The sequence below is a fragment of the Carassius carassius genome, unplaced genomic scaffold, assembly GCF_963082965.1.
Source record: "Carassius carassius unplaced genomic scaffold, fCarCar2.1 SCAFFOLD_116, whole genome shotgun sequence".
Taxonomy (NCBI): domain Eukaryota; kingdom Metazoa; phylum Chordata; class Actinopteri; order Cypriniformes; family Cyprinidae; genus Carassius; species Carassius carassius.
The window spans coordinates 47,966-72,500 of record NW_026775171.1 but is presented as its reverse complement, the minus strand read 5'-3'; the positions used below and the strand labels follow the sequence as shown (position 1 = coordinate 72,500).

The 24,535-nt window shown below is 40.0% G+C and overlaps 1 protein-coding gene across 1 annotated transcript in view; it reads right to left on the bottom strand.

The window, feature by feature from the left end:
* Nucleotides 1-23,792, bottom strand: part of LOC132137507 (1-phosphatidylinositol 4,5-bisphosphate phosphodiesterase beta-4-like) — a gene marked incomplete at its 3' end in the record, with an annotated part of 43,177 nt that extends 19,385 nt beyond the window's left edge. The window contains exons 1-2 of the mRNA XM_059547541.1: nt 23,468-23,792; nt 6,544-6,602 (exon numbers count right to left, since the gene is read on the bottom strand). The remainder of the gene's footprint in view (nt 1-6,543; nt 6,603-23,467) is intronic.
* Nucleotides 23,793-24,535: the final 743 nt, after the last annotated feature.

The following is a 24,535-nucleotide window of genomic DNA, read 5'->3' as shown; positions in this document are numbered from 1 at the left end:
ATCCTATCGATCACAAGTGCAGTATGGAGTACCTCAAGGCTCAGTACTAGGGCCGCTACTCTTCACGCTTTATATGTTACCCTTGGGAGATATCATCAGGAAACATGGTGTTAGCTTTCAATGTTATGCTGATGATACTCAGCTCTATATTTTTTCATGGACCGGTTAAACACACCAATTTGAAAAACTAATGGAGAGCATAGTCGATATAAAAAAACTGGATGACGAGTAATGTTTTACTGCTAAATTCTGAAAAAACAGAGATGTTAATTATAGGACCTAAAAACTCCGCTTGTAATAACCTAGAACACTGTCTAAGACTTGATGGTTGCTCTGTCAATTCTTCGTCATCAGTTAGGAACCTAGGTGTGCTATTTGATCGCAATCTTTCCTTAGAAAGCCACGTTTCTAGCATTTGTAAAACTGCATTTTTCCATCTCAAAAATATATCTAAATTACGGCCTATGCTCTCAATGTCAAATGCAGAAATGTTAATCCATGCATTTATGACCTCAAGGTTAGATTATTGTAATGCTTTATTGGGTGGCTGTTCTGCACGCTTAGTAAACAAACTACAGCTAGTCCAAAATGCAGCAGCAAGAGTTCTTACTAGAACCAGGAAGTATGACCATATTAGCCCGGTCCTGTCAACACTGCACTGGCTCCCTATCAAGCATCGCATAGATTTTAAAATATTGCTTATTACTTATAAAGCCCTGAATGGTTTAGCACCTCAGTATTTGAATGAGCTCCTTTTACATTATAATCCTCTACGTCCGCTACGTTCTCAAAACTCAGGCAATTTGATAATACCTAGAATATCAAAATCAACTGCGGGCGGCAGATCCTTTTCCTATTTGGCACCTAAGCTCTGGAATAACCTACCTAACATTGTTCGGGAGGCAGACACACTCTTGCAGTTTAAATCTAGATTAAAGACCCATCTCTTTAACCTGGCTTACACATAACATACTAATATGCTTTTAATATCCAAATCCGTTAAATGATTTTTAGGCTGCATTAATTAGGTAAACCGGAACCGGAAACACTTCCCATAACACCCTATGTACTCGCTACATCATTAGAAGAATGGCATCTACGCTAATGTTTGTCTGTTTCTCTCTTATTCCGAGGTCACCGTAGCCACCAGATCCAGTCTGTGTCCAGATCAGAGGGTCACTGCAGTCACCTGGATCCAGTACGTATCCAGACCAGATGGTGGATCAGCACCTAGAAAGGACCTCTACATCCCTGAAAGACAGCGGAGACCAGGACAACTAGAGCCCCAGATACAGATCCCCTGTAAAGACCTTGTCTCAGAGGAGCACCAGGACAAGACCACAGGAAACAGATGATTCTTCTGCACAATCCGACTTTGCTGCAGCCTGGAATTGAACTACTGGTTTCGTCTGGTCAGAGGAGAACTGGCCCCCCAACTGAGCCTGGTTTCTCCCAAGGTTTTTTTCTCCATTCTGTCACCGATGGAGTTTCGGTTCCTTGCCGCTGTCGCCTCTGGCTTGCTTAGTTGGGGACACTTCATCTACAGCGATATCGTTGACTTGATTACAAATAAATGCACAGACACTATTTAACTGAACAGAGATGACATAACTGAATTCAATGATGAACTGCCTTTAACTATCATTTTGCATTATTGACACACTGTTTTCCTAATGAATGTTGTTCAGTTGCTTTGACGCAATGTATTTTGTTTAAAGCGCTATATAAATAAAGGTGACTTGACTTGACTTGACTTGATTGGCAATCGGACGGTTTTTGGTTTCTTTTCAGCAGATTGTTCCGGAAGTGCGCCCACATGCACAGACTACATTGTAATCATTCGCTATCATGTCATTTGTGTGGAAGTATTTCGAAATCTGTGCGCAGGACACGGGCAGCCGTTCAGCACTGGAAGTGCAGAGCTACATGTCTTAGGCACAGATAGCAGGAAGCGAACAGCTGTTAGTGTACTGGAGCACAAATAAGAGCCCCTTTCCTGCTCGAGTGTACTGTTCCTGTCCCTGCACACGTGGAGACAGTGAAGCAATGTTCAGCTCAACTTCTCGTGTGTTGGATGAGAAACGAAACGGGCTAAACTGTGACAAAACTGAAATGCTTTTTTTTTTTTTTGTAAAGCAGAACTTGCATAAACGTTTGAAAAGCCAGAAGTAAACGTGAGTTCTGTATAGGATGATTATTTTTATTTTACCTTAAAAATACATCGACTTAATTTGATTTAAAAATCACCTGCTGTAGTACACTGAAAAAAAGTTTTCATTCATGCAATTACAATTTTTTAGGGTAATGATTCACATCTATATTTTTTTAACTTGAGCCAATAGTTATTTATTTTAATTGGCTCAAGTAAAAAAATATAGATCTGAATCATCACCCTATTAGTTTTGTATTTTTTTTATTGGATGAATGAAACATCTTTGTTTTATTCGCACCAACATTATTTGATTTTAACATTTTGGAATAATTTATTTATATAGCATACTTTTTTTAGTGTACTCACTGGTAAAGACCTTTTTTTATTTAAAACCAAATTTGTGTTAATTGTATTGTTTGGATTGTAGAACTATGTAGTTGTTTCCTTTAATTTCACAAGGTTACAGTTAATCTTTTCATTTAAGGCCAGTTCTATGTAGTTTCAACCCAATTCAAAAACAAAAGCTAAATGTTGATGTCTTTACCATCTATGTTTGTATTGAACATAGGCTACTTACTGTGCAGTTACTGCCATTAATTTCAGATGGTTACGGTTATTGTTTTCAATAGCTAAAAGCTATTGGCCTATTAAAAACAAAATAAACATCTTGTTTATGCATTCTTTCCTTGTTTCTTGTTTGTAGCTTAAAGAAAAAAAAAATCGGAAATCGGTATCGAAATTGGCCAGTTTGCTTGTAAAAAATCGGTATGGGAATCAGCCATGAAAAATCATGATCGGTGCATCCCTAGACAATGGTAATAAAATTTGTTATAACTTTAATAGAAAGGTATGTAATGAATTCAGCTGTACACAATTAGATAATACCAATTTAGCTCAACCTATTAAACACTTAAAAAACACTGATGCAAAACATGCTCAGGTCAGAGTGTCTGAATTATTTTTGCTCCCACATTTTACTGGTAGTCCACTGTATGAAGAAGTTTTGGGTTTAATATGTCACAGTTTGGTTTGACTGTAGGTTGTTCTCCTGCTGACATCATCTGCACAGGCGAGAGGATCAGGAGACCACAGATTAGCAGCAGATCCTCATTTGACCAAACATGGGCAGAACGAGCCCCAAACTGCCGCTAATCAGCTGTTTCCGGCCCAGGAACGACCTCCATCATTCCTGCTGTTATCTCTGACCAAACATGCACCTAACAGGAGCGGCAAATTGGGGATTCTGTCTCCGAAGGCCGGCAGATAAGGCAAGAGAGGACAAAGAGGGAATATTTTCCAGAGCCACAGAAATAGAACACTGCCTTTTTCAGAAAGAGCAGTTTGAGGATCATGGAGAAATAGCTCCGAGCAGCTGCGCTTCATATGGATGATACGAGAGCGACTGACGATCAGCGGACAAACCTTCCACCACGCGCACACTCATCTCCATGGCAACGCTTTTCCCGGGATCACTGGCCGTTAATGATCCGGTCAGAGCTGGAGCCGGATTCACCGGAGGCCTCGTTTTCCCAGAAGAGCATCCCCATCTAAACACATGCAATCTCCAAAGAGCAGCAATTACGCTTCATTTGGACTCGGAGGGTAAACATGAACTCTGTGCCGTTTACAGGCTTTCTGCAGAGCTTCACATCACACCAAGCCTTTACAAGACCTGCACACATCACATAATTCAGACGATCATCTTCAATTCATTTATTATTTAAACAGGCTGAGGCCTCGTTTATCAAGTCACTTGAAGTACAGATCTGTCGATTTTGCTGATAAGATGCGTTCAAAGAAAGCCAATAAAAGATTATTGGGCCAATATTAATGTTCTATAAATAATGCCCTTAGTCTGTCTTTCCTGTGATGGGCCATTTGAGAGAAAATAAAAGAGTTTGCATTGATTTAAATTCCAGATACTGTTTACTGTGTCACTAAAATACCACTCAGAAACTGAGACTTTTGGCTTAAAATTTCATACTCTCCGTGGCCTTAAATTTGATCAAACAAAATTTAAGACTAGAAGTAACTGCAGAAACCCAGCATTTACCCATAAAACCCTGCACTGGTCACCAGGACACAGAAACACTCATGTGCTGAACACTGCACACAGACTAAACTATGATAGTATGAGAAACACACCTGGGTTCTCATTTATAAAACTCTAAGTAGATTTCATCCTAAAATTTCACATAGGCACAAAAGCTAGATTTTGCGTACGCCCAAAAGTTTTAAGATTTATAAAACAATGCGCACGCCAGAACCTGTGCAAAAATCTCTTTATAAATCCCAGTCAGGAGAAGAGTGTGCGTACATGCATTTCCACTCGACTCCTCCCCGAAATCACCATATATGGAGCTTACAACGCCTTGTTTTACTATTTATAACCTCACCTGCATATCATTTACATGTGAATCCCCATGCACGTCACACCATGTTTAACACAGAGACAGTAGAGAAATAGTATCCTTGCTATGTTTTAGAATAAATACATGAAAATATCCATTAAAAACAAAATGGTTTCAAATAGTTCTCAGATATTTTAGATGATCTCATTGTTTTACACTCGCCCAATAGAATTTAGATTATTTCAAATTTAAATGTATGCAGTTTTGCTGATAAGATAAACATATTTTTTAGCTATTTTAGTGGAAACAGATAAACGCATGTTTATTGCAGTGTGTTGTCTGATTCGGTGCATCACTGACAAAGTATTGTAAAAAGGAAACATGCAAATCTTATCGTTTTCTCCTAGTTATGTCCTTCAAATATAATGGAATTTTTCATAATGTAGTAGAGATGACTTTACACGACATTAACACTCCGTGCAGCTGTGGTTGTACAGTAATCCAGAAGTGTCCTCCATAATATCACAGTAAGTGCGCATCATCGAGATGACAAACGATCTCAGCTTCAGCGCGGAAAGTGAGGAACTAACTGATCTCTGCTTCATTACAGGTTGCACATATTTGTTTCGTCATGAACGTTGATCTTCCTTCAAAACACCTGGTAAAAGAGTCGCACGATAACGTGTGTCATCACTACGACACGGCATTAGATCTGGCTTGTTCACACAGAGCTCGTTCTGGGACTGAACCCGGCAATGTTACTAGGTCCCCGACCCGGGATCAATTCCGGAATCACTCCCGGGACGTGTTTGCTTTCACACAGAAGGCGACCCGGCAATGTTCCAACAATTTTGCAGTATTCAAACTATAAATGCAGTTTTGGCATGGTTTAATGTGAACTGACTCGGTGAACTGATCAAATCCTCCACTTTAATACTAGTTATAGCAAAAAATAAACATGAATAAACATCCGAAGGCAAGTTAAAAGAAAGAGTACAACTTTACAAACCATACTGTGTCTTGTGTGATCACTCAATCAGTCAATATAAAGGCTTGTAAACAATGTCACGTAATGTTACATTTACCTCAGAAGCAAACATATTCGGTGACCATAAACTTATTAGTCAGCCAGAAAAATAATATGTAGAGAGGAGCATTTTGCTAAACATATGCACTAGTGTTGTCACGGTACCAAAATTTCAGTATTCGGTACCAATACCAGTGAAAATCCACGGTTCTCGGTACCAATTTCAGTACCAAAGCAAAACACAAAAACATGCTAATTAAAAAATGTGACTATACTTTCATTTAATCCAAACTGTGTTCGTATTTAATTTGAAAGGGCTTTTAAATTTTAAAGCCAAGAATAACAACTAAGTTAGCTAAAAAAAAAAAAAAAAAAAGCCCAGAGCTGCTTTTCTGACTGATATGACACAAACAATGTTAACCATTTGTACATTCTCTAACATGTATATTTTAGATTCACAATTCATTTAAAAGCCTAATATAAGTTAAAGGAGCATTAAATTGTTCATAAAGAAACTTAATTCTAATTCTCATTAGATTAGAGTTAGTCGCGCTTATGCTAACGATTAACTACTCTAATAACAATGTTCATTTAAACCTGACATTCAAATTAAAACATTTAATAGTATTCATAACAGAAGCAGTGTTTCCCACAGCCTTGCACTCTATTTTTTTTATAGATATATTCCGTTTTTTAGGTCCAAATAATGAAAGTCAATGGGGTCTGATGTTATCTGGTTCCCAGCAACAACTTCTTTTGTGTTCCAGAGAAAGAAGTGTCTCCTACAGGTCTGCAGGACACAACTGAGAGTAAATGATGGTGATTTTTGGGTGTACTGTCGCTTTAATGAACAGAAGCGAGCAGCACTGCCGTCTGATTGGCTGTTTGTGGATGCTAAAGATCCTGACAGAAGACAGACACGCTAATAAAGCACATAACACACTAATGCCTCTCGTCTGATGATCAGACGCTGCTCATTACTGTCTTATTTAATTGAGTTAAAGCAGTCTTACCAGGCCGAGGCTGAAGGTGAAGAGCGGGCGAACAATGGGCTGAGGACAGCACTCACTTTCTGCAAAACAGGAAGACACAAGCAAATGCTGTGAGGAAGAAGTGACAGACGCTGTTAAAAGAGAGAGAGAGAGAGAGAGAGAGCAACAGGTGTGCTGCCCTGCGGTCACATGACCAAACACCTGCGATTGCATGATTCAGCTGTGGAGTCATGTTTTTCTATAGCACTTTATACAACACAGATTAATTCAAAAAAGGAAAATAACAGAATCAACAATGCAAAATTCAGCAAATACGAAGCAAATTAAAAATTTGGCTGTAAAGAAAATAATCCTGCCAGAAATCAAGATGGTTATTGTGTATTTTAACCAAAATAATTTACTGCAAATTATGACAATTAGATACATGACAGATCAATCAGATGGTTCCTGCATCCCTGTGTACATTTACATCCAAAACAACATCATAGCCACAAACTCATTAACATATATGACTACATAGACAACCCCAATCATAACAGAGCTCATTAACATATGACCCGCCCACAGAGAGTGCACTACAATACAAAAGAAATGATAATGTTTCTAAACACTTTTGACTTGACTCAGCACGTGCATGGACCCACACACAAAGGTGGACACACTCTGGATCTAATCATCAGTAGGGGTCTAAACATTTCATCCACTGTTATTAAGAACATAGCACTATCTGATCACTTCTGTATTTTCTTTGATATTTTGATCTCTACTACCACTGAATCTAGATCTGTCTCTGTCAGAAGAAGATGCATCAATGAGAACACTAGTGTACTATTTATGGAGGCTATATCTTTAACACCAAGAATTTCTGCAGACTCTGTTGATATTCTCCTTGATTCCTTCAACTCAAAAGTTAAAGGGTTAGTTCACCCAGATAGCAAAATTATGTCATTAATAACTCACCCTCATGTCGTTCCAAACCCGTGAGACCTCCGTTTATCTTCAGAACACAGTTTAAGATATTTTAGATTTAGTCCGAGAGCTCTCAGTCCCTCCATTGAAGCTGTGTGTACGGTCTACTGTCCATGTCCAGAAAGGTAAGAAAAACATCATCAAAGTAGTCCATGTGACATCAGAGGGTCAGTTAGAATATTTTGAAGCATCGAAAATACATTTTGGTCCAAAAATAGCAAAAACTATGACTTTATTCAGCATTGTCTTCTCTTCCGTGTCTGTTGTGAGAGAGAGTTCAAAAAGCAGCTGGATATCCGATTCGCGAACGAATCATTCAGTTCACCAAATCGAACTGAGTCGTTTTAAACGGTTCGCATCTCTAATAGGGTTGTGCCGATAGACGATAGTATCGTGTCTCGACGATCGTCAGAGATATCGACATAAGCAGAATTCTTTGTCGATAATCAAGACGATATTAGGCTCATTTTCCTATTAATGTATTAGATTATAGTAATAATAACTATTATTTTTATTAGGCTGCTTATTATAATTCGGCTTTTAAACTGCCAAGCTATTTCACTTAATTTCACTGCCCGCATTTCACACACACACCTCGCACGCGCAGGAGGATTCGAGCATGTAGTCGGTGAAGTTGTAACGCTTTGACTCAGATAATTCGTTAAATCCATGAAATGACAGAGATAGAAAACGACGAGTTGGTGCCCCACACATTTAATGGCAGGTATACGGCAACGCGCTCTTCTCATACATGAGAGATTAACTCTTTCTTGGTGTCACAAATAAAGTAAAGACAAAATAATTAACAAGGCGGCAGAGCAAATTTATCATCCATAGTGCATGGTTCTCACGTAGTCCTTTTCTTAAAGACTGATCACTTAACTTATAAAACACACTATGTGGTGATGACGTAGAAGGACTACGTGAGAACCACTATGGATAATAAGTTCAATCTGCCGCCTTGTTATTATTTTCATGCTAACCGCACTATAATGTGATGCATGCAAAATACATAATTTTGGCCGTTACAAAGTCTCCATCCACAAACAGACGTACATCGTCTGCAGATATAAGGTATTTCATTGCACTTTAACAAGTAATCTAAACAGCCTATATACTGTATGTGCAATATATTAAACGAGCCCTCACTAACTGAGTTTAATGTCACAGTTATGTTAGAATGCATCTCATTCTTGTTTCTGTGACGGTGCGTCAGACTCGTCATGAGGCGCGTGGTCCGGAGCGCTGTATGACTGATGCATCAGTTCAACTCAACTTTACTACAAATATATCAACTTACCTGTTTTAAATACTTTATATTTAAATGTTCGTTTATGCCCAATATTAGTGTTTAACTGTTGGACTTTAAATGAAATCTGCTATTGATTTTCACCGTTGACTGATTTTGCAGAAGATTTAGACTGATAACTTCCCTGCGCAGATGCGTACGCGCGATATGACAGTTGCGTCCGACTATGTATGAACTAGCTGTTTTAAATAAACTATTTTTATATTTAACGTTAGTTAAATCAGTCAGTATGTTTGAAAGTAATTTTTTTTTATTATTGGTGACTCCATAGGCTCTCTCTCGTGCACCTGCACGGTTTAAAACACCAAATAGTTATGCTATGACAAGAAAAAAGAGTCTCTCTCTTGCTCCACCCATGCTCGATAATATTGTGTATCATCGATCTCACGGGCTGACGATATGACGATTTGAAAAATGACCATATCGCCCAACACTAATCTCTAATACGCATTAATCCACAAATGACTTAAGCTGTTAACTTTTTTAATGTGGCTGACACTCCCTCTGAGTTCAAACAAACCAATATCCCGGAGTAATTCATTTACTCAAACAGTACACTGACTGAACTGCTGTGAAGAGAGAACTGAAGATGAGCACCGAGCCGAGCCAGATAAGAAGAACCGAGGAGCTGATGATACTGCGCATGTGTGATTCAGTGTGAAGCAGACCGACACACAGAGCGTCTGAACCGAACTGATTCTTTTGGTGATTGATTCTGAACTGATTCTGTGCTAGTGTTATGAGCGCGGATAAACCAAAGGCTTGAATCAAGGGCAATCACTGCAAATGACTCATTAAGATAATAAATGATATTCGCTTAAATTGTGACTTTGGCAAAATATCGGTGCTAGTATTGCTAGATCTCAGTGCTGCGTTTGACACTGTTGATCATAACATACTACTAGAGAGACTGGAAAACTGGGTCGGGCTTTCTGGGATGGTACTCAAATGGTTCAGGTCATACTTAGAAGGGAGAGGTTATTATGTGAGTCTAGTAGAGAATAAATCTAAGTGGACGTCCATGACATGTGGAGTCCCACAAGGGTCAATTCTTGCACCGCTCTTGTTTAGCCTGTATATGCTTCCCCTAAGTCAAATAATGAGAAATAACCAAATTGCCTATCACAGCTATGCTGATGATACCCAGATTTACCTAGCCTTATCTCCAAATGACTACAGCCCCACTGACTCCCTCTGCCAATGCATTGATGAAATTTATAGTTGGATGTGCCAGAACTTTCTTCAGTTAAACAAGGAAAAGACTGAAGTCATTGCATTTGGAAACAAAGATGAAGTTTTCAAGGTGAATGCATACCTTGACTCTAGGGGTCAAACAACTAAAAATCAAGTCAGGAATCTTGGTGTGATTCTGGAGACAGACCTTAGTTTCAGTAGTCATGTCAAAGCAGTAACTAAATCAGCATACTATCATTTAAAAAACATTGCAAGAATTAGATCTTTTGTTTCCAGCCAAGACTTGGAGAAACTTGTTCATGCCTTTATCACCAGCAGGGTGGACTATTGTAATGGGCTCCTCACCGGCCTTCCCAAAAAGACCATTAGACAGCTGCAGCTCATCCAGAACGCTGCTGCCAGGATTCTGACTAGAACCAGAAAATCTGAGCATATCACACCAGTCCTCAGGTCCTTACACTGGCTTCCAGTTACATTTAGGATTGATTTTAAAGTACTTTTACTTGTATGTAAGTCACTAAATGACCTAGGACCGAAATATATTGCAGATATGTTCACTGAATATAAACCTAACAGAGCACTCAGATCATTAGGATCGAGTCAGTTAGAAATACCAAGGGTTCACACAAAACAAGGGGAGTCCGCCTTTAGTTACTATGTCGCCCGCGGCTGGAATCAGCTTCCAGAAGACATCAGATGTGCTAAAACACTAGTCACATTTAAATCCAGACTTAAAACTCATCTGTTTAGCTGTGCATTTATTGAATGAGCACTGTGCAATGTCCGAACTGATTGCACTATATTTTCACTGTTTTTTTATGTAAAATAATTTTCTAACTGTTGTAATAATTTTAAAAGTTTTAAAATTTCTTGTTTTATTCTTGTTATTATTTTTCTTCATTATTATTTTACTTTCTTTTATGTAAAGCACTTTGAATTACCATTGTGTACGAAATGTGCTATATAAATAAACTTGCCTTGCCTTAAACCAATCATAACAGAGCTCATTAACGTATGTGACCCGCCCACACAGCGTGGACTACATCAATCATAACAGAGATCATTAACATATATGACCCGCCCATACAGCGTGGACTACACCAATCATTACAGAGATCATTAATATAAATGACCCGCCCACATAGAGTGGACTACACCAATCATAACAGAGCTCATTAACATATGTGACCCTGGACCACAAAACCAGTCTAAGGTCACTGGGGTATAATTGTAGCAATAGCCAAATAACATATCACGGGTCAAAATTATCGATTTTTCTTTTATGCCAAAAATCATTAGGATATTAAGTAAAGATCATGTTCCATTAAGATATTTAATAAATTTCCTACGGTAATTAATCATATGCATTGCTAAGAATCCAAAATTCAAAGACCAACACACATAGCTTGGACTATGCCAATCATAACAGATGTCATTAACATATATGACATGCCCACACAGTGTGAACAACACCAATCATAACAGAGCTCATTCACATAAAACTGTCAGAGAGAGAAAATTAAACTAAATTATGGCTACCATTGTTAACTCTAAATAAATTTTTTTAATGAACTACAGAGTTAAAGTGTGTGATTTACAGTAAATGTTCTGAAGAAGAAGCCAATCTCCTCTGTATTATCAATCTGTCGAAGATTAAAATAAAGCGTTATAAAACACAAATGATCCGGTTAAATCTCCAGATAAAGCCCTCTGTTCTGTTCGTTCAGTCTGGCAAATCCACGTAATGAGTACTGTTTATTTTTAGACTTTATGAGGCATTATTTCAGGTAACATCAGACGAGGCGGCAAATATTCTCTTGATTAAAGCAGCCGATAATCCCACGGTGGGAGAACGTCAATCCGTCCATGGCCACAGCGGAAACACAAACACCTGCGACACCTACGAGCGACGGCACACTCAGAGAAACACTCATTCCAGATCACTATTGATTAGTGCCTCAATAATCAATGAAAATTCACCTGCAGCTGAGAGCTTCACTGAGCTCCTTCATCATCAGTCACTCCATCAGGATCAGAGTCATCACTGCCGCTCACCTGAACCAATCCAACGGATGGCCGCAGGGCATCATGGGAAACGGCACTCCTGACAGCATGCCAGATGCAGTTGGTCAACAGCAATTCCAGATAACCAACACGTATAGTTCTCCAGATTGGTTATAGTTAATGTGCAGGATTAACTGACAAATTGATCCACTTCACTACTTGAAGCTGTTGAGGTCAAAGGTCGTGCTTTCAATCAATCTCTAAAGTATTTCAGCACCAATTCATTTTGTGAAATCTAGTTAAATCAGACAAATGATGAAAAACATCAACTACAAAAGAAAATCTCAAATGAAACACGATTATTGTGTCTAGTTGCCAGCTGATGTGCCTGATTCTTGCATCAATTGTTTTTATTATCATCCAGCTCCAATCCGCAGCATGCACCTATAAGATGTTAAGATATTATAAACATTAAGATCAGGACTTTCAGTAATGTTGGACTTGAATTACTACTTTCTTCTCTAGAATTGTAGAGCAGATTTGAAACAATCTGAATTGTATAAAGCGCTGTAGAAATAGAGGCGACGTGACCCTTCAGACCCAGTCACGTGACCCAGGTGAACAAATACTAGTGATTTAACAAGGGATCGGCGTCGGGTCACACGCCTCGTCACTGCGTCCTCGGCTAACACGGGTAATAATAGACGCGAATGCTGCAGCGTTCAGAAGTCACGTTCTGAGTTATAGCACAAAGGTCGACAGTTTAATTGGAAGTGCAAATTGTGTGCGTGTGCTGGCTCCCAGCAGTGCCGTGACTGAACCTGTTTCACAGGGGCTGCAATTAGAAAGAGCAGGAATAGCTCCGGCTTCACTCTGTTCTGTGCTATATTTAGCCGAAACTCGTCTTCCAGGAACCCTGATGTTTCAGCTGGCTGTTCTACAGAGACGCTCGCAGGAACACGGCATGATGGGAGATCTCAGAGCGGGGGTGGGGGGTGTTTTTGGGTGCAATAATCACTTCAGGAAGCAAAAATTCCCTCTGTCCAGTCATTAATAGAGAAAGTGTTCAGCTGTCTCACTGAAACACTTTCAATATACAGACATAACACAGATCACAAGCTCTCAGTTCAGCTCAATATCCAATCATCTCGAGATACAGTATTTAAGGAAAATGACAATTTTTCTCAGCAAAAGCAGTATTCTATACTGGAAACCCTGTCAGTTCATACATAACCATTAAAGTCTGAAATTAACAAACAACTATTAACCTTTTAACTGTCGCCTACATTTACTTCACTACATTACAATTAAATCTAATCTAATCTTGACAAACTATATATCGTTGGAAAGGTCTAAGACTCCCAAATATATATTTTACCTATGTTCTTTGTTCAAAATTATGAGGAGTTTTGACCTTTGTTTAAAAAAAAAGACTTCTTTGTTGACTTTTTCTCTATCACATTTTAGAAATCATCAGAAATTATATATCGACTGAAAACTTAAAATCTCAAAATTCATCCTTGAAAACCCATTTTAAAATCAGACATTGCATTACCATGTAAACGGTACATCAATATCAGGTAAAATGTTTTCATTCATGAAATATACAAATTTAAGTTTGGATCATGGCCTACAAAGTCTATGTTCAAAAATGTGAGTGACAGTTAAGGGGTTAAATTTCACTGTTGTTTATTTTAAGTCGTCAAGTCACCTTTATTTATATAGCGCTTTAAACAAAATACAGAGATGACATCACTGAATTCAATGATGAACTGCCTTTAACTATCATTTTTCATTATTGACACTGTTTTCCTAATGAATGTTGTTCAGTTGCTTTGACGCAATGTATTTTGTTTAAAGCGCTATATAAATAAAGGTGACTTTGACTTTGACTTTAAATACAAATTCTGTCCCAACACATTTTTTAGCCTACATGACACCCATCGCTGGTGCTTGCCTAAAAAGACAGGTTTATGATGTTTAATACATTAGGCTGCTTGTAGCCTTACCCTGGAGTTGGTTCACTCCCTGCCGAAGCAAACAGACCATTGGCTGGTTCGAACAGGTATGATGACCGTACTCTAGAACCTCTGTTCACAGGTGTCATGCACAGACAGTAGCCTAATGATATCCCCTTTCATGCACTTCCCATTGTGACAAACACCATATTTAAAAGATAGAATTTGAAGGGAACTCTAAGATATACATGTTTTATTTTCAAAATGTTTTGTTATTTACACGGTGAGTCAGCTATTCACACTGCAAAAAAAATATAAGGCCTTTCTTTTCTTTTTTCTTTTTCCATAAAAATATAGATTATGAACATATTATGAATATTATGAGCTCATGTATTATGAATACATATTATGAACACACTATACACTACGCACTCATACACTATGTACTCAGTCATGTAGTGTATGAATTATATAAGGCTATTTTGTCATTCATAATTTGAGTCTGATAACCCCACCCCCTTCTCTACATAATTAAAGCTGCGGCAGTTGAGTGCATGAAGTGTCCAACATTCCACACTTCATTTTTTCGGGGGTTTTTTTAAGTGCATCATCCGGGTATTTAAAGTGCACTTTTTATTTTTTGAATTTTCAGTGTGAACGCACTACTCGCACTATTTATACTAAAAAACGTCATAGAATAGTGCATAAGTACACAAATTGGGATGCACCTATTGAGTAATTTTTGGCGGTTCGTCTCAATATGAAAATTGACTGCCACAAATAGATTTTCCAAAAGGCTTGCACTGTACCTTTAAAAATGAAAATGCAGCAAGGGTGTTTTTATATTAATGTGTCTTTGAAAAGAACCGAACATCTTCAGAAAAGCATTGATGTCATTTTAATTTTGTCTTTCCAGTAATACCTGATGAAGCATATTTGATTACAGCCGTTACCGGGGAAACCAATAAATCTCCCGTTGCAACAGCGCCTCCGGCTGGCAGAGAATGGATTTGCATTTTCAATCAGCCCATCTCCAGCAAGGTTTTGTTGTTGCACACATTTTTTTCTGCAGCGACTCCGAACACTTTTCATATTCTTTCATATTTTTTTATCTGTAAGAATGATCAGCCTATGTTATAGTTTACAGCTAAAGATATTTATATTAATAAGATAAATCTGAGAGTCTTATGAATATTTGACACTGATTTCACATGTCTTGTTTGTATGAAGGATAAATACAAATAAAGTTGAAAATAAAATGTATTTGCATTTATTTGTTTTTATTTCTAAAATGTTATATAGGTTCAACAGAGAGTGGGTTTCATAGGCTTGACAAATTATTTTGTTTTCTGAGGCTTTTTAAAATATTGTTAATTTCAATATCAGAATTCTATCATACTGACTGAAATTAAGAAATATATCATGATATAAATTTTGGCCATATCATCCAGCCTTAGCCTTCATGAGCGCAGTGCTGTTTCGATTACAGCCGTTACCAAGGAAACCACTGTTTCTGCCACTCTTAAAGCGCCTCCTGCTGGCAGAGAATGAATTTGCACTTTCAATCTGCCCGTCTTCTGTTTTAGATTTACATTATATACATATATATTTCCCCCAAGGGAAGTGCCGCCACACATAGAGTGTAAGCCTATGGGAAACACCTTATGCAAAACACACACAACAGTGTTCATAACACTCAGCAAAACCACAAGAGGCGATAAAGTGAAATGTTAGCATAAACTACAGCCAGTTTTCTCCTTCAGCTCAAGACAGAGCGATAGTTTGATAACATTAAACAAGTGTGATTTGTTAAAATGTTTCCATTTACACATGTCCACATAAATGTCTCTTCTCAAAATTTAATAAATCTGGTTTTCAATTCCCGCACTATATGCAAATTTAACGAAGTTCACACCAACGAAAGCAACAGACACGTGCTGCATTTTATTCATCATCAGCTAATTTCAAGCATCAGCACTGGAAACATAAGTTAGTCTCACTGCTAGGCATGGGCTAGGTTTCAAAACCTCAAATATTTTCCACTATACCGTTCCTGCAGTATGCGCTGGTTTCCAATGCTTCCTCAATAACTGAAAGAGTAGGAGTCCATCAGACTGAATGCTATATAGAGAGTAACACTGACCCTCCTCTTCCTGTTGGTGCGAGCGAGCGGTCAGTCACGTGTGTGTAGGATGACCGAACTTAAGACCCGGGTACACTTCACATTCAGTGTTTCTTTCCATCTCACACACAGACACATGCGCACAGCTTTCAAATGTATATACTCAACCGCAGATGAGCGTGGTCGGCAAACGGCACGAGTGAAAACAGTGGCACGCAGAGGGTTAATCGCTGGCACGAAAACTGCATACTGACGTACATTCTGAGGTAATAACTTCTCATAGTCACACAGCCTGTTAGGAGCTATAAATACTATTAAGAGTGTGAGAATTAACCTGCGCTAGCCTGCAGATGCGCACGTGAACGCTGCAGATATTAGGCGCTTCAGATCAAAGCCTCAGCGGTCTAACAGAGCTCGTCAATGTCACAGTGACTGAGATGGCAAATCAAATTCAAGTAGGCGGGGTTTACCGTTCACAGAAGCAGAGCGCGAAGCGTCAGTTTAACGTCAAAGAGAGCGAGGTAAGATGAAGCTGCAAATCATTTAATATTAGTCAACTTTTAATAATACGTGTTACAATAGAAATGCTAAATGACCTATATCCAGTGATGAAACTGTAATATATTGTGCTAAGAGGTGGTTTAGGAGAGATGAACGACAGACACATACTCTGCAAGCGTACTTGTTTTACTGAGAACTCATGCTCAATAATAGGCCATACACATACATTCAATAGGGGCGTAGTTTACGTAAATCTCTCTCAGAATAATCTATTACACTCCTTACCCTTTAGATTTGAACATCTTCCTTACAACATAAACAGCTTGAAAACCATTTTTATTTTTATTTTACTGCAACAGAAAAAAACTAATGGCTTCCCACCATTTAGATGACAGTATTACAAAATAATATGACAAAATATTACAACAGTTGTTTCTATAACTTCAAGCATTAGCAAAGAACACCTATAATACTGTAACTTATAAATCCAGCCTTTTTGGAGCAGTACGAATCCTCTGAGGATATCTGCTAACAGTTTCCACAGCAGGTGTTGCACTCCTTGGAACTTGTGCTGTCAATTTCTCTGTGCTCTCAGGGCTCTTAGGCTCAATGATTGGCATGGAACAGTCACCAACGCTAGGAAAATTCAGTGGTCCTCTGTTATCATCAATGACACTTGAATTTGGGATCTCTAACACACCAGGCATGGGGGATCCTTCTGCAGTGTTTCTGGGCAACATATGGTCCACATGCACAGTGCGCCTTCTCTGACCCTCCTGCATGACATAACTTACTGGACCCTTTCGCTCAATCACTGTTGCACTCAACCATTTCTCCTGCCCTCCTCTGAAATTTCCGTGGTTCTTCCTCCGCAAAGGATCTTAGGACTCGTCTTCCTCAATCATGTTGTTTCTTTTGTTCCAGCTGTTTTTCTTGAACCGACTTTGCTAGATCAGGCTTCAACAGTGAAAAACGAGTTCGGATGTGACGATTTAGAAATAGCTCGGCTGGTGTTTTTCCAGTTACAGTATGAGGTGTAGACCGATACATTATCAAGAAATTTGCCAATTTGTGCTTGAGTGAAAGCATCTTCTTACCATGTTTTTCACAAACATTTTTCAGAAGTGAGTGTTTAAGTATCTGAACAGATCTTTCTGCAGCACTATTTGAGGCCGGATGATAGGCAGGGGCTCGTGTATGTTTCATTCCATTTCCCTTTAGGAAATCAGTGAACTCAGAAGACACAAGCTGTGGCCCATTATCGGAGACCACCTCCTCTGGTATTCCATATGCTGCAAACAATTCTCGCAGAGCATCGATGGTGAGTGAGGAGGTGATTGATGACATTGGCACCACCTCTAACCATTTTGAATGACTGTCGATCACTACTAGGAAGAACTGCTTGTCTTTTTCTGCAAAATCAATGTGGATCCTCTGCCATGGCCTCTCAGGCCACCTCCAAGGATGAAGGGGTGCTCCTGCAGGCGAATTTTGAACTGCCAGACAGCAGCTACAGCTGCACACTCTCTCTTCAATGCAGACATCTAATCCTGGCCACCACAGGTAACTACGAGCGAGGGCCTTCATACGGCAGATTCCTGGATGCTCATGGTGTAGCTCGTCCAGTAGTCTTGAACGATATTTGGGTGGAATTATAACATGCATTCCCCACAACACACAGCCTTGGTCCTCCGACAGCTCATGTCTACATGTGAAGTATGGTTTCAGATCCTCTTGCAACACATAGTTGGGCCAACCATTTACAGTATAATCCCACACTTTGCATAGTGTGGGATCTTTCCGTGTTGCTTGGGCTATGTCCCTTGCAGACACTGGAAGATCATCCAACTGGGAAAAATAGAACACACCTCCTTCTTCCCCAGTACAATCTTTAACCACTGTTGGCAGTCTGGACATTGCGTCAGCATTCATGTGGTCAGCAGATTTCCGATACTCAATGTCATAATTATAAGCCATCAACACTAATGCCCATCGCTGCATTCGAAGAGCTGCCGAAGTTGGTATTGATGCCTTTGGTCAGAGTATCGCAAGCAGAGGCTTGTGGTCAGTTATTAGTGTGAACTTACGTCCATAAATATATTTATGGAACTTCCTTACCCCATAGATGATGGACAGGGCTTCACATTCTATTTGAGCATACTTTTTCTCGGTTTCCGTCAGCGTGCGAGACGCGAAAGCTATGGGGCTCTCCTCTCCATTGTCCATAATGTGTGAGATCACCGCGCCCACCCCATAAGGTGAGGCATCGCATGCTAATTTCAGACGTCGATTGCCATCATAATGCACCAGTACTGTGCTACTGAGCAACAGCTGTTTCGCCTCCTCAAAAGCCATGTCACAATCAGCAGTCCAACTCCACGGTTGCTTCTGTTTAAGCAGATTATGTAAAGGTTGAAGTCGACTGGAGAGATTTTGCAAGAAACGACCATAATCATTTAGGAGGCCCAAAAAAGACCGTAATTCAGTGACATTGTTTGGTTCTGGGGCATTTACAATCGCTCCTACCTTTTCGTCAGTAGGATGAAGTCCCTCTTTATGGATGCGGTGCCCCAAATACTCAACACTGCTTTGCATGAACTGACACTTGGAAAGTTTTACTCTGAGGCCATACCTCTCCAGTCGGGTAAGCACTTCATCCAGTTTCTTGATATGGTCCTCTTTTGAGCTGGCAGTGACAAGGATGTCATCCAAGAAACAGGTGACATGGTCTAGCCCTTGAAGAATTTGATCCATGACGGCCTGGAAAATAGAAGGAGCACTGGCCACTCCATAACTCAAACGATGGTACTTGTACAAACCCCGGTGAGTATTTATGGTAAGGTATTTCTCAGAGTGCTGGTCCAGTTTTAATTGCTGATAAGCATGCGCCAAGTCCAGTTTACTTAATGTTCCACCTGCCAGCTTAGCGAACAAATCCTCTGTGTAGGGTAGCGGATATGTTTCCTCCTCCAGATTCTGATTTATGGTGACTTTATAGTCACCACAGATGCGGATAGACTTATTGCTTTTTGGCACAACTACGATTGGCGCTGCCCAGTCACTTCTGTCAATTTTAGATACTATGCCTGCTTTTTCCAGTCTATCCAGTTCCTTTTCCACCGCCTCTCGTAATGCATAAGGAACAGGTCTAGCTTTCTGAAAGATTGGTGTTGCATCAGGACAGACTCGGATAGTTGCTTTGAAATCCTTAATTGCGCTCGGTTTGTCAGAAAATACCTCTGTGTGTCGTCTCAACACAGTTTTCACTGCTGGGTCAGAGGCCACTTCAGCTTTCTCCAAATTGAAAATGTTTGGCCAATCTAACTGAATTTTCCCCAGACAGTTCGAGCCCAGCAGAGCTGGTCTTTCCCCTTCGACAATGACCAACGGCAGTGTCACATTTTGCTTTTCATACTGCACTGGCACATTTACCGATCCCAGCAATGGAATTCTCTCACCTGAATATGTAATTAGCTGCATGGTGGTTTTGCTTAATGGTAAGTGTGACAAGAACTCCTTGTGTGATAGTTCTGACATTAGCGACACAGCTGCCCCTGTGTCCAGCTGCATGTCCATACACTTCCCATTTAATTTCACATTCACTACAATGCCTTTTTTCCATCTGAGGTTGTGTATATTGTATACACACCAAATAACTCTGATTCATCCTCTTTTCCTTCATTACCACTCTCTGCTTCCACATACTGTGTCTGTCCAGCTGCTCTTTTATTTCTACAGGCTCTTATAATGTGTCCGATTTTGTTGCACCCATGACACTTCTCTTTCTTGAAACTGCAGTCTCTAGCAGAATGTTTCCCAGCACATCTGTAACATTTATTGCTTTCTTCTGGTCTCTGTTTCCTCTTCTGGTATTTTCCTTTTTCAGAATCAACTCTCCCCTTAAACTTTCCTTTTCCTCTTTTATGAAACAGTTTTGCTTCATTCACAGTATTCACTGACTGTAAATCCCTTGTCTTACCCGCAATTTCCAGGGTGTTTCTCGAGGCCAGCTCCATGGATGAAGCAATTTTGCAAGCCTGGTGGAACGTCAGATCCTTTTGACTCAACAATTTTCGCTGCATCGACTCAGAATTTAGTCCACTCACAAATCTGTCTCTAAGCGCATCACTCAAATACTGTCCAAATTCACAGCTCACTGAAAGCTGCCTCAAAGCCACGATGTAATCTGCCACGGATTCACCTTCCTTTTGGTTGCGTTTCTGAAACTTAAAACGCTCCGCGATCACTAATGATTGCGGTCTGTAATGTCATTTCCCAGTCATTTCGCTCGGCTTCGTTGGTGTGACTAGATTTTTTAACAGTCCATATGTCTCTGCCCCTATCACAGAGAGAAACACGCTCACCTTTTTCTCGCTTGCAATATCATTCGCCAGCAGCCAATGTTCAAAGCGCTCAATGTACGATTCAGAATCCTCCTTTACTTCCTTGTACTCATCCACACGGCCAAACTGCATCGCTGCCATGTTAGCTATTTCGTTAGGGCTTTTCACTCGTGCCTTGTTCCTATTTTTTCTTCACTCTTACGACAAGTGCAACACCGTGTTTATCCACCACTAACGGTCTCTAAATTAACTCTTAATCCTCGTCGCCACTGTAATATATTGTGCTAAGAGGTGGTTTAGGAGAGATGACACAGAGATGAGATGGCACAGTGGATAACCAGAAAAATTAAAAATGGCACGTCATGCCGAAAAGGTTGCTGACCCCTGGTCTACATTATTTTCTGCTGCTGAATTATCCACTAATCTAGTTTATAATAGTATTTTTGTCAGATTATGACTATATATTTTTTTCATTTGTTATTTTTCATTAAAATTAAGTTGTTTATATGTTGTAGATTGTGTTTAACACACAAAAGAGTGATGATCAGGTCAACACAGAGAAGTATAGAAATTCTACATTGATTAAAAAAAAACCTGCGCTGGTATCGGATTGGATCGGTATCGGCAGATACTCAGAATTTTTGGTATTGGATCGGTTCTGAAAAAATGGTATCATTGCATCCCTAAAGATAACCATGACCACCTTCAGCTTTGACCTAAACAGCCTGATCCAGCTAATGAGGAACCATGTGCTGATCTAAGACACTGAAACAACACGGTTTTTATGCCAACTCAATGAAGTTAATGTGAGTGTGAATCACGCTGAAGCATTGAGCAAAAACTCACTGGTTGTGCAGAAAATGATTTAAAGGGCGAGCAACCTCTCTCATCCTGTGGAGACAAGCACAGAGAGGCGAATTAAGTGAAAGCACACAGAACGTCGTCCAGTCGACCCGTAGAAAACTGGCAGCCGCTGCATGAAAGCCAACGTGAACAATAACAGCCAGAAGCCTGTGACTCATTGTGTTTGCATCTGCCTAATTAAAAAATAATAGTGCATCTTCCCTACAGCACACAGAAGGACGCATGAGCACAAGAACACAACAGAGCACCACACAGGTCTGTTTACATGGAAAAACTCATTTCACACGGCTGTTCAGATGGAGCTTCGACCCTGAGGACAGTTTGATCAGGAACCCGTCGGACCTCCAGAACCGGCTTCAGCGGATTCAGGGATGCAAATATCTGCCAAGCAGCCGATTATTCCTGCTATGTCTGACAACAGACATGGCGGCCGATATTAGGAAAATATTAGTAAAATTAGACATTTGTCATGGCAGGTAACAGTTTAGTGCTTCTGAAAGCTGCTGCAGACAAAGACAGGACTGAACGCACAAGAATGAAGTTTGATGTCACAGAAGAGTCGAACACATACTATGAGCAAACCCTGCGCTTCTCAAACATGATAAAGCATAAACCTCCATAAGATGACATGATGAACAAGTCAAATCCTGCACACAAAATCAATCTGTCATTTCATGCTCAGTGAACCATTAGTGCTTCAAATCACACACTAACAACACAACATGATACTGCCACATTACACAGAGTTCAGAGAACATCAGGTGTTTGAATAAAACACGTACCGAATTAGGTCCGTCTCACAAGAACCTAAACACAGCGGAGACTCATGATCTACAGATCCACAGCCATCGAGAACATCCCAAAGCATTGAGCTGAGAGGAACGTCCACACCAGAACACTCTTCATGACTGAATAAACATCGCTTTACCTGCGCGCTCACGTGGACAGGTGTGACGCCGCTCTGATCACACATCACATCACATCTGAACCTGACAGCTTGAGCTGATAGAAACACATCCGGCATCAGAATCTGTCCTCACAGATCTTGAGTGTCAGGCTGGATCTTGATTCAGTGCCTGTAATCCTGCCTTTACTCTTTATTTGGCATTGTTATTAATATTGTATATTGAGGCACTGAATGTCAAATTGTGACTGTAAATATGAAATAAGGTACACAAGTTATGGTGTAAATATATAAAGAAATTTGTGTTTCTTTTCAGATGCTGCATTTTGAATTATATTATAGTATATTTTCAAAACAACACTAATGTATATAGTTTTAAGGACATTAAGGTAAATTATTTCAAGTGACATCCCTGATAACAGAAGTTTATATATGATAAAGGCACAGTTCATCCTGAATTACACGGACGACATCTAATAACACACACACACTATATGCACATGCACACACAAACACAAACACAAACAAACACACACACACACACACACACAAACACTATATGCACACACAGACATAACCCACGGGTGCTCGAGTTCTGCAGTGAATGCACAGCATGCATCAGATCTCAGATTCATACAGAATGCATTACGTAATTCTCAGTATTAGCGGCACAGCTGTGATGATGGTCTGAGGAAAACATCCGCTAACGGACGGAAGCAGCGCTGCGCGACACTGACAGCTCAACAAACGCCAATCTGTGAACACACGCAGTCTTACCGTTCACATGCTGGACGATCAGAGAAACAGCGGCGTTAGCAGCTAATGTTAGCCCGAGAGCTAAGGCCAGTTCACTGTGATTCTCTTCACAGATGTATACACACACACACACACACTCGCCCTTCCCTACAGCTCAGTGACGCGCGACGCTACCGTCATCACACGCCAGCGCGCTCCCGCGACATTCCCGGGAAAACAGAGAATTCCCTGCGCTCGAGAAGAGGATGAGGAGGATGCTGGATCTTCCTCAGCGTCACACAGGCAGCCCTGTAGCACTGCTGCACACACACACACACACACACACACAAACACAGAGAGACTCACTCGCGCAGCTGCATCACTGTCCGCGCGCGCGAGGATCCCTGCAGGAGGAAGATGATGAGGATGAAGATCACGAAGAAGAGTCTCACCCTCCTGATTCTTTCCCTCTCTCACTCAAGTCACCTTGACTTATATAGCGTTTTAACAATAAAGTTGTGTCAAAGCAGCGTTACAGTATTAATATGAAAATAGTGTGTCAATAATGCAGAAGGACAATAGTGAATTGTTAAAGGCAGTTCATTGAGTTCAGTGATTATCATCATCCAGCGCAGATCATTTTAAATAGTATCTGCAATCACTCACTCTATCTATCTATCTATCTATCTATTATAGCTGAATCTCTTGTTTGTTGTGCAGCAGATGTAATTAGTCAACTGTGGGCGTTTGAGTGTCATTAACATCCACGAACGAGGCATCAGAGTGAAGAAACTCTTTTGTGAATTTGGTATTGCTGTAAGTTACTGCTCAGATTTACTGTGAATATTTACATAACTCCTGGTAAATGGACTGCATTTATTTAGCGCTTTCAACAGACCACATGGCCATCCAAAGCGCTTTACAAGTTGCCTCACATTCACCCATTCACACACTCATTCACACACCGACTGCGGTGTCAGCCATTCAAGGCGCCATCAGCTCGTCAGGAGCAGCTGGGGTTAGGTGTCTTGCTCAAGGACATCTCGACACTTGGTCAGGTGGAGCCGGGGATTGAACCACCAACCTTCCGGTTTGTAGACAACCTACATG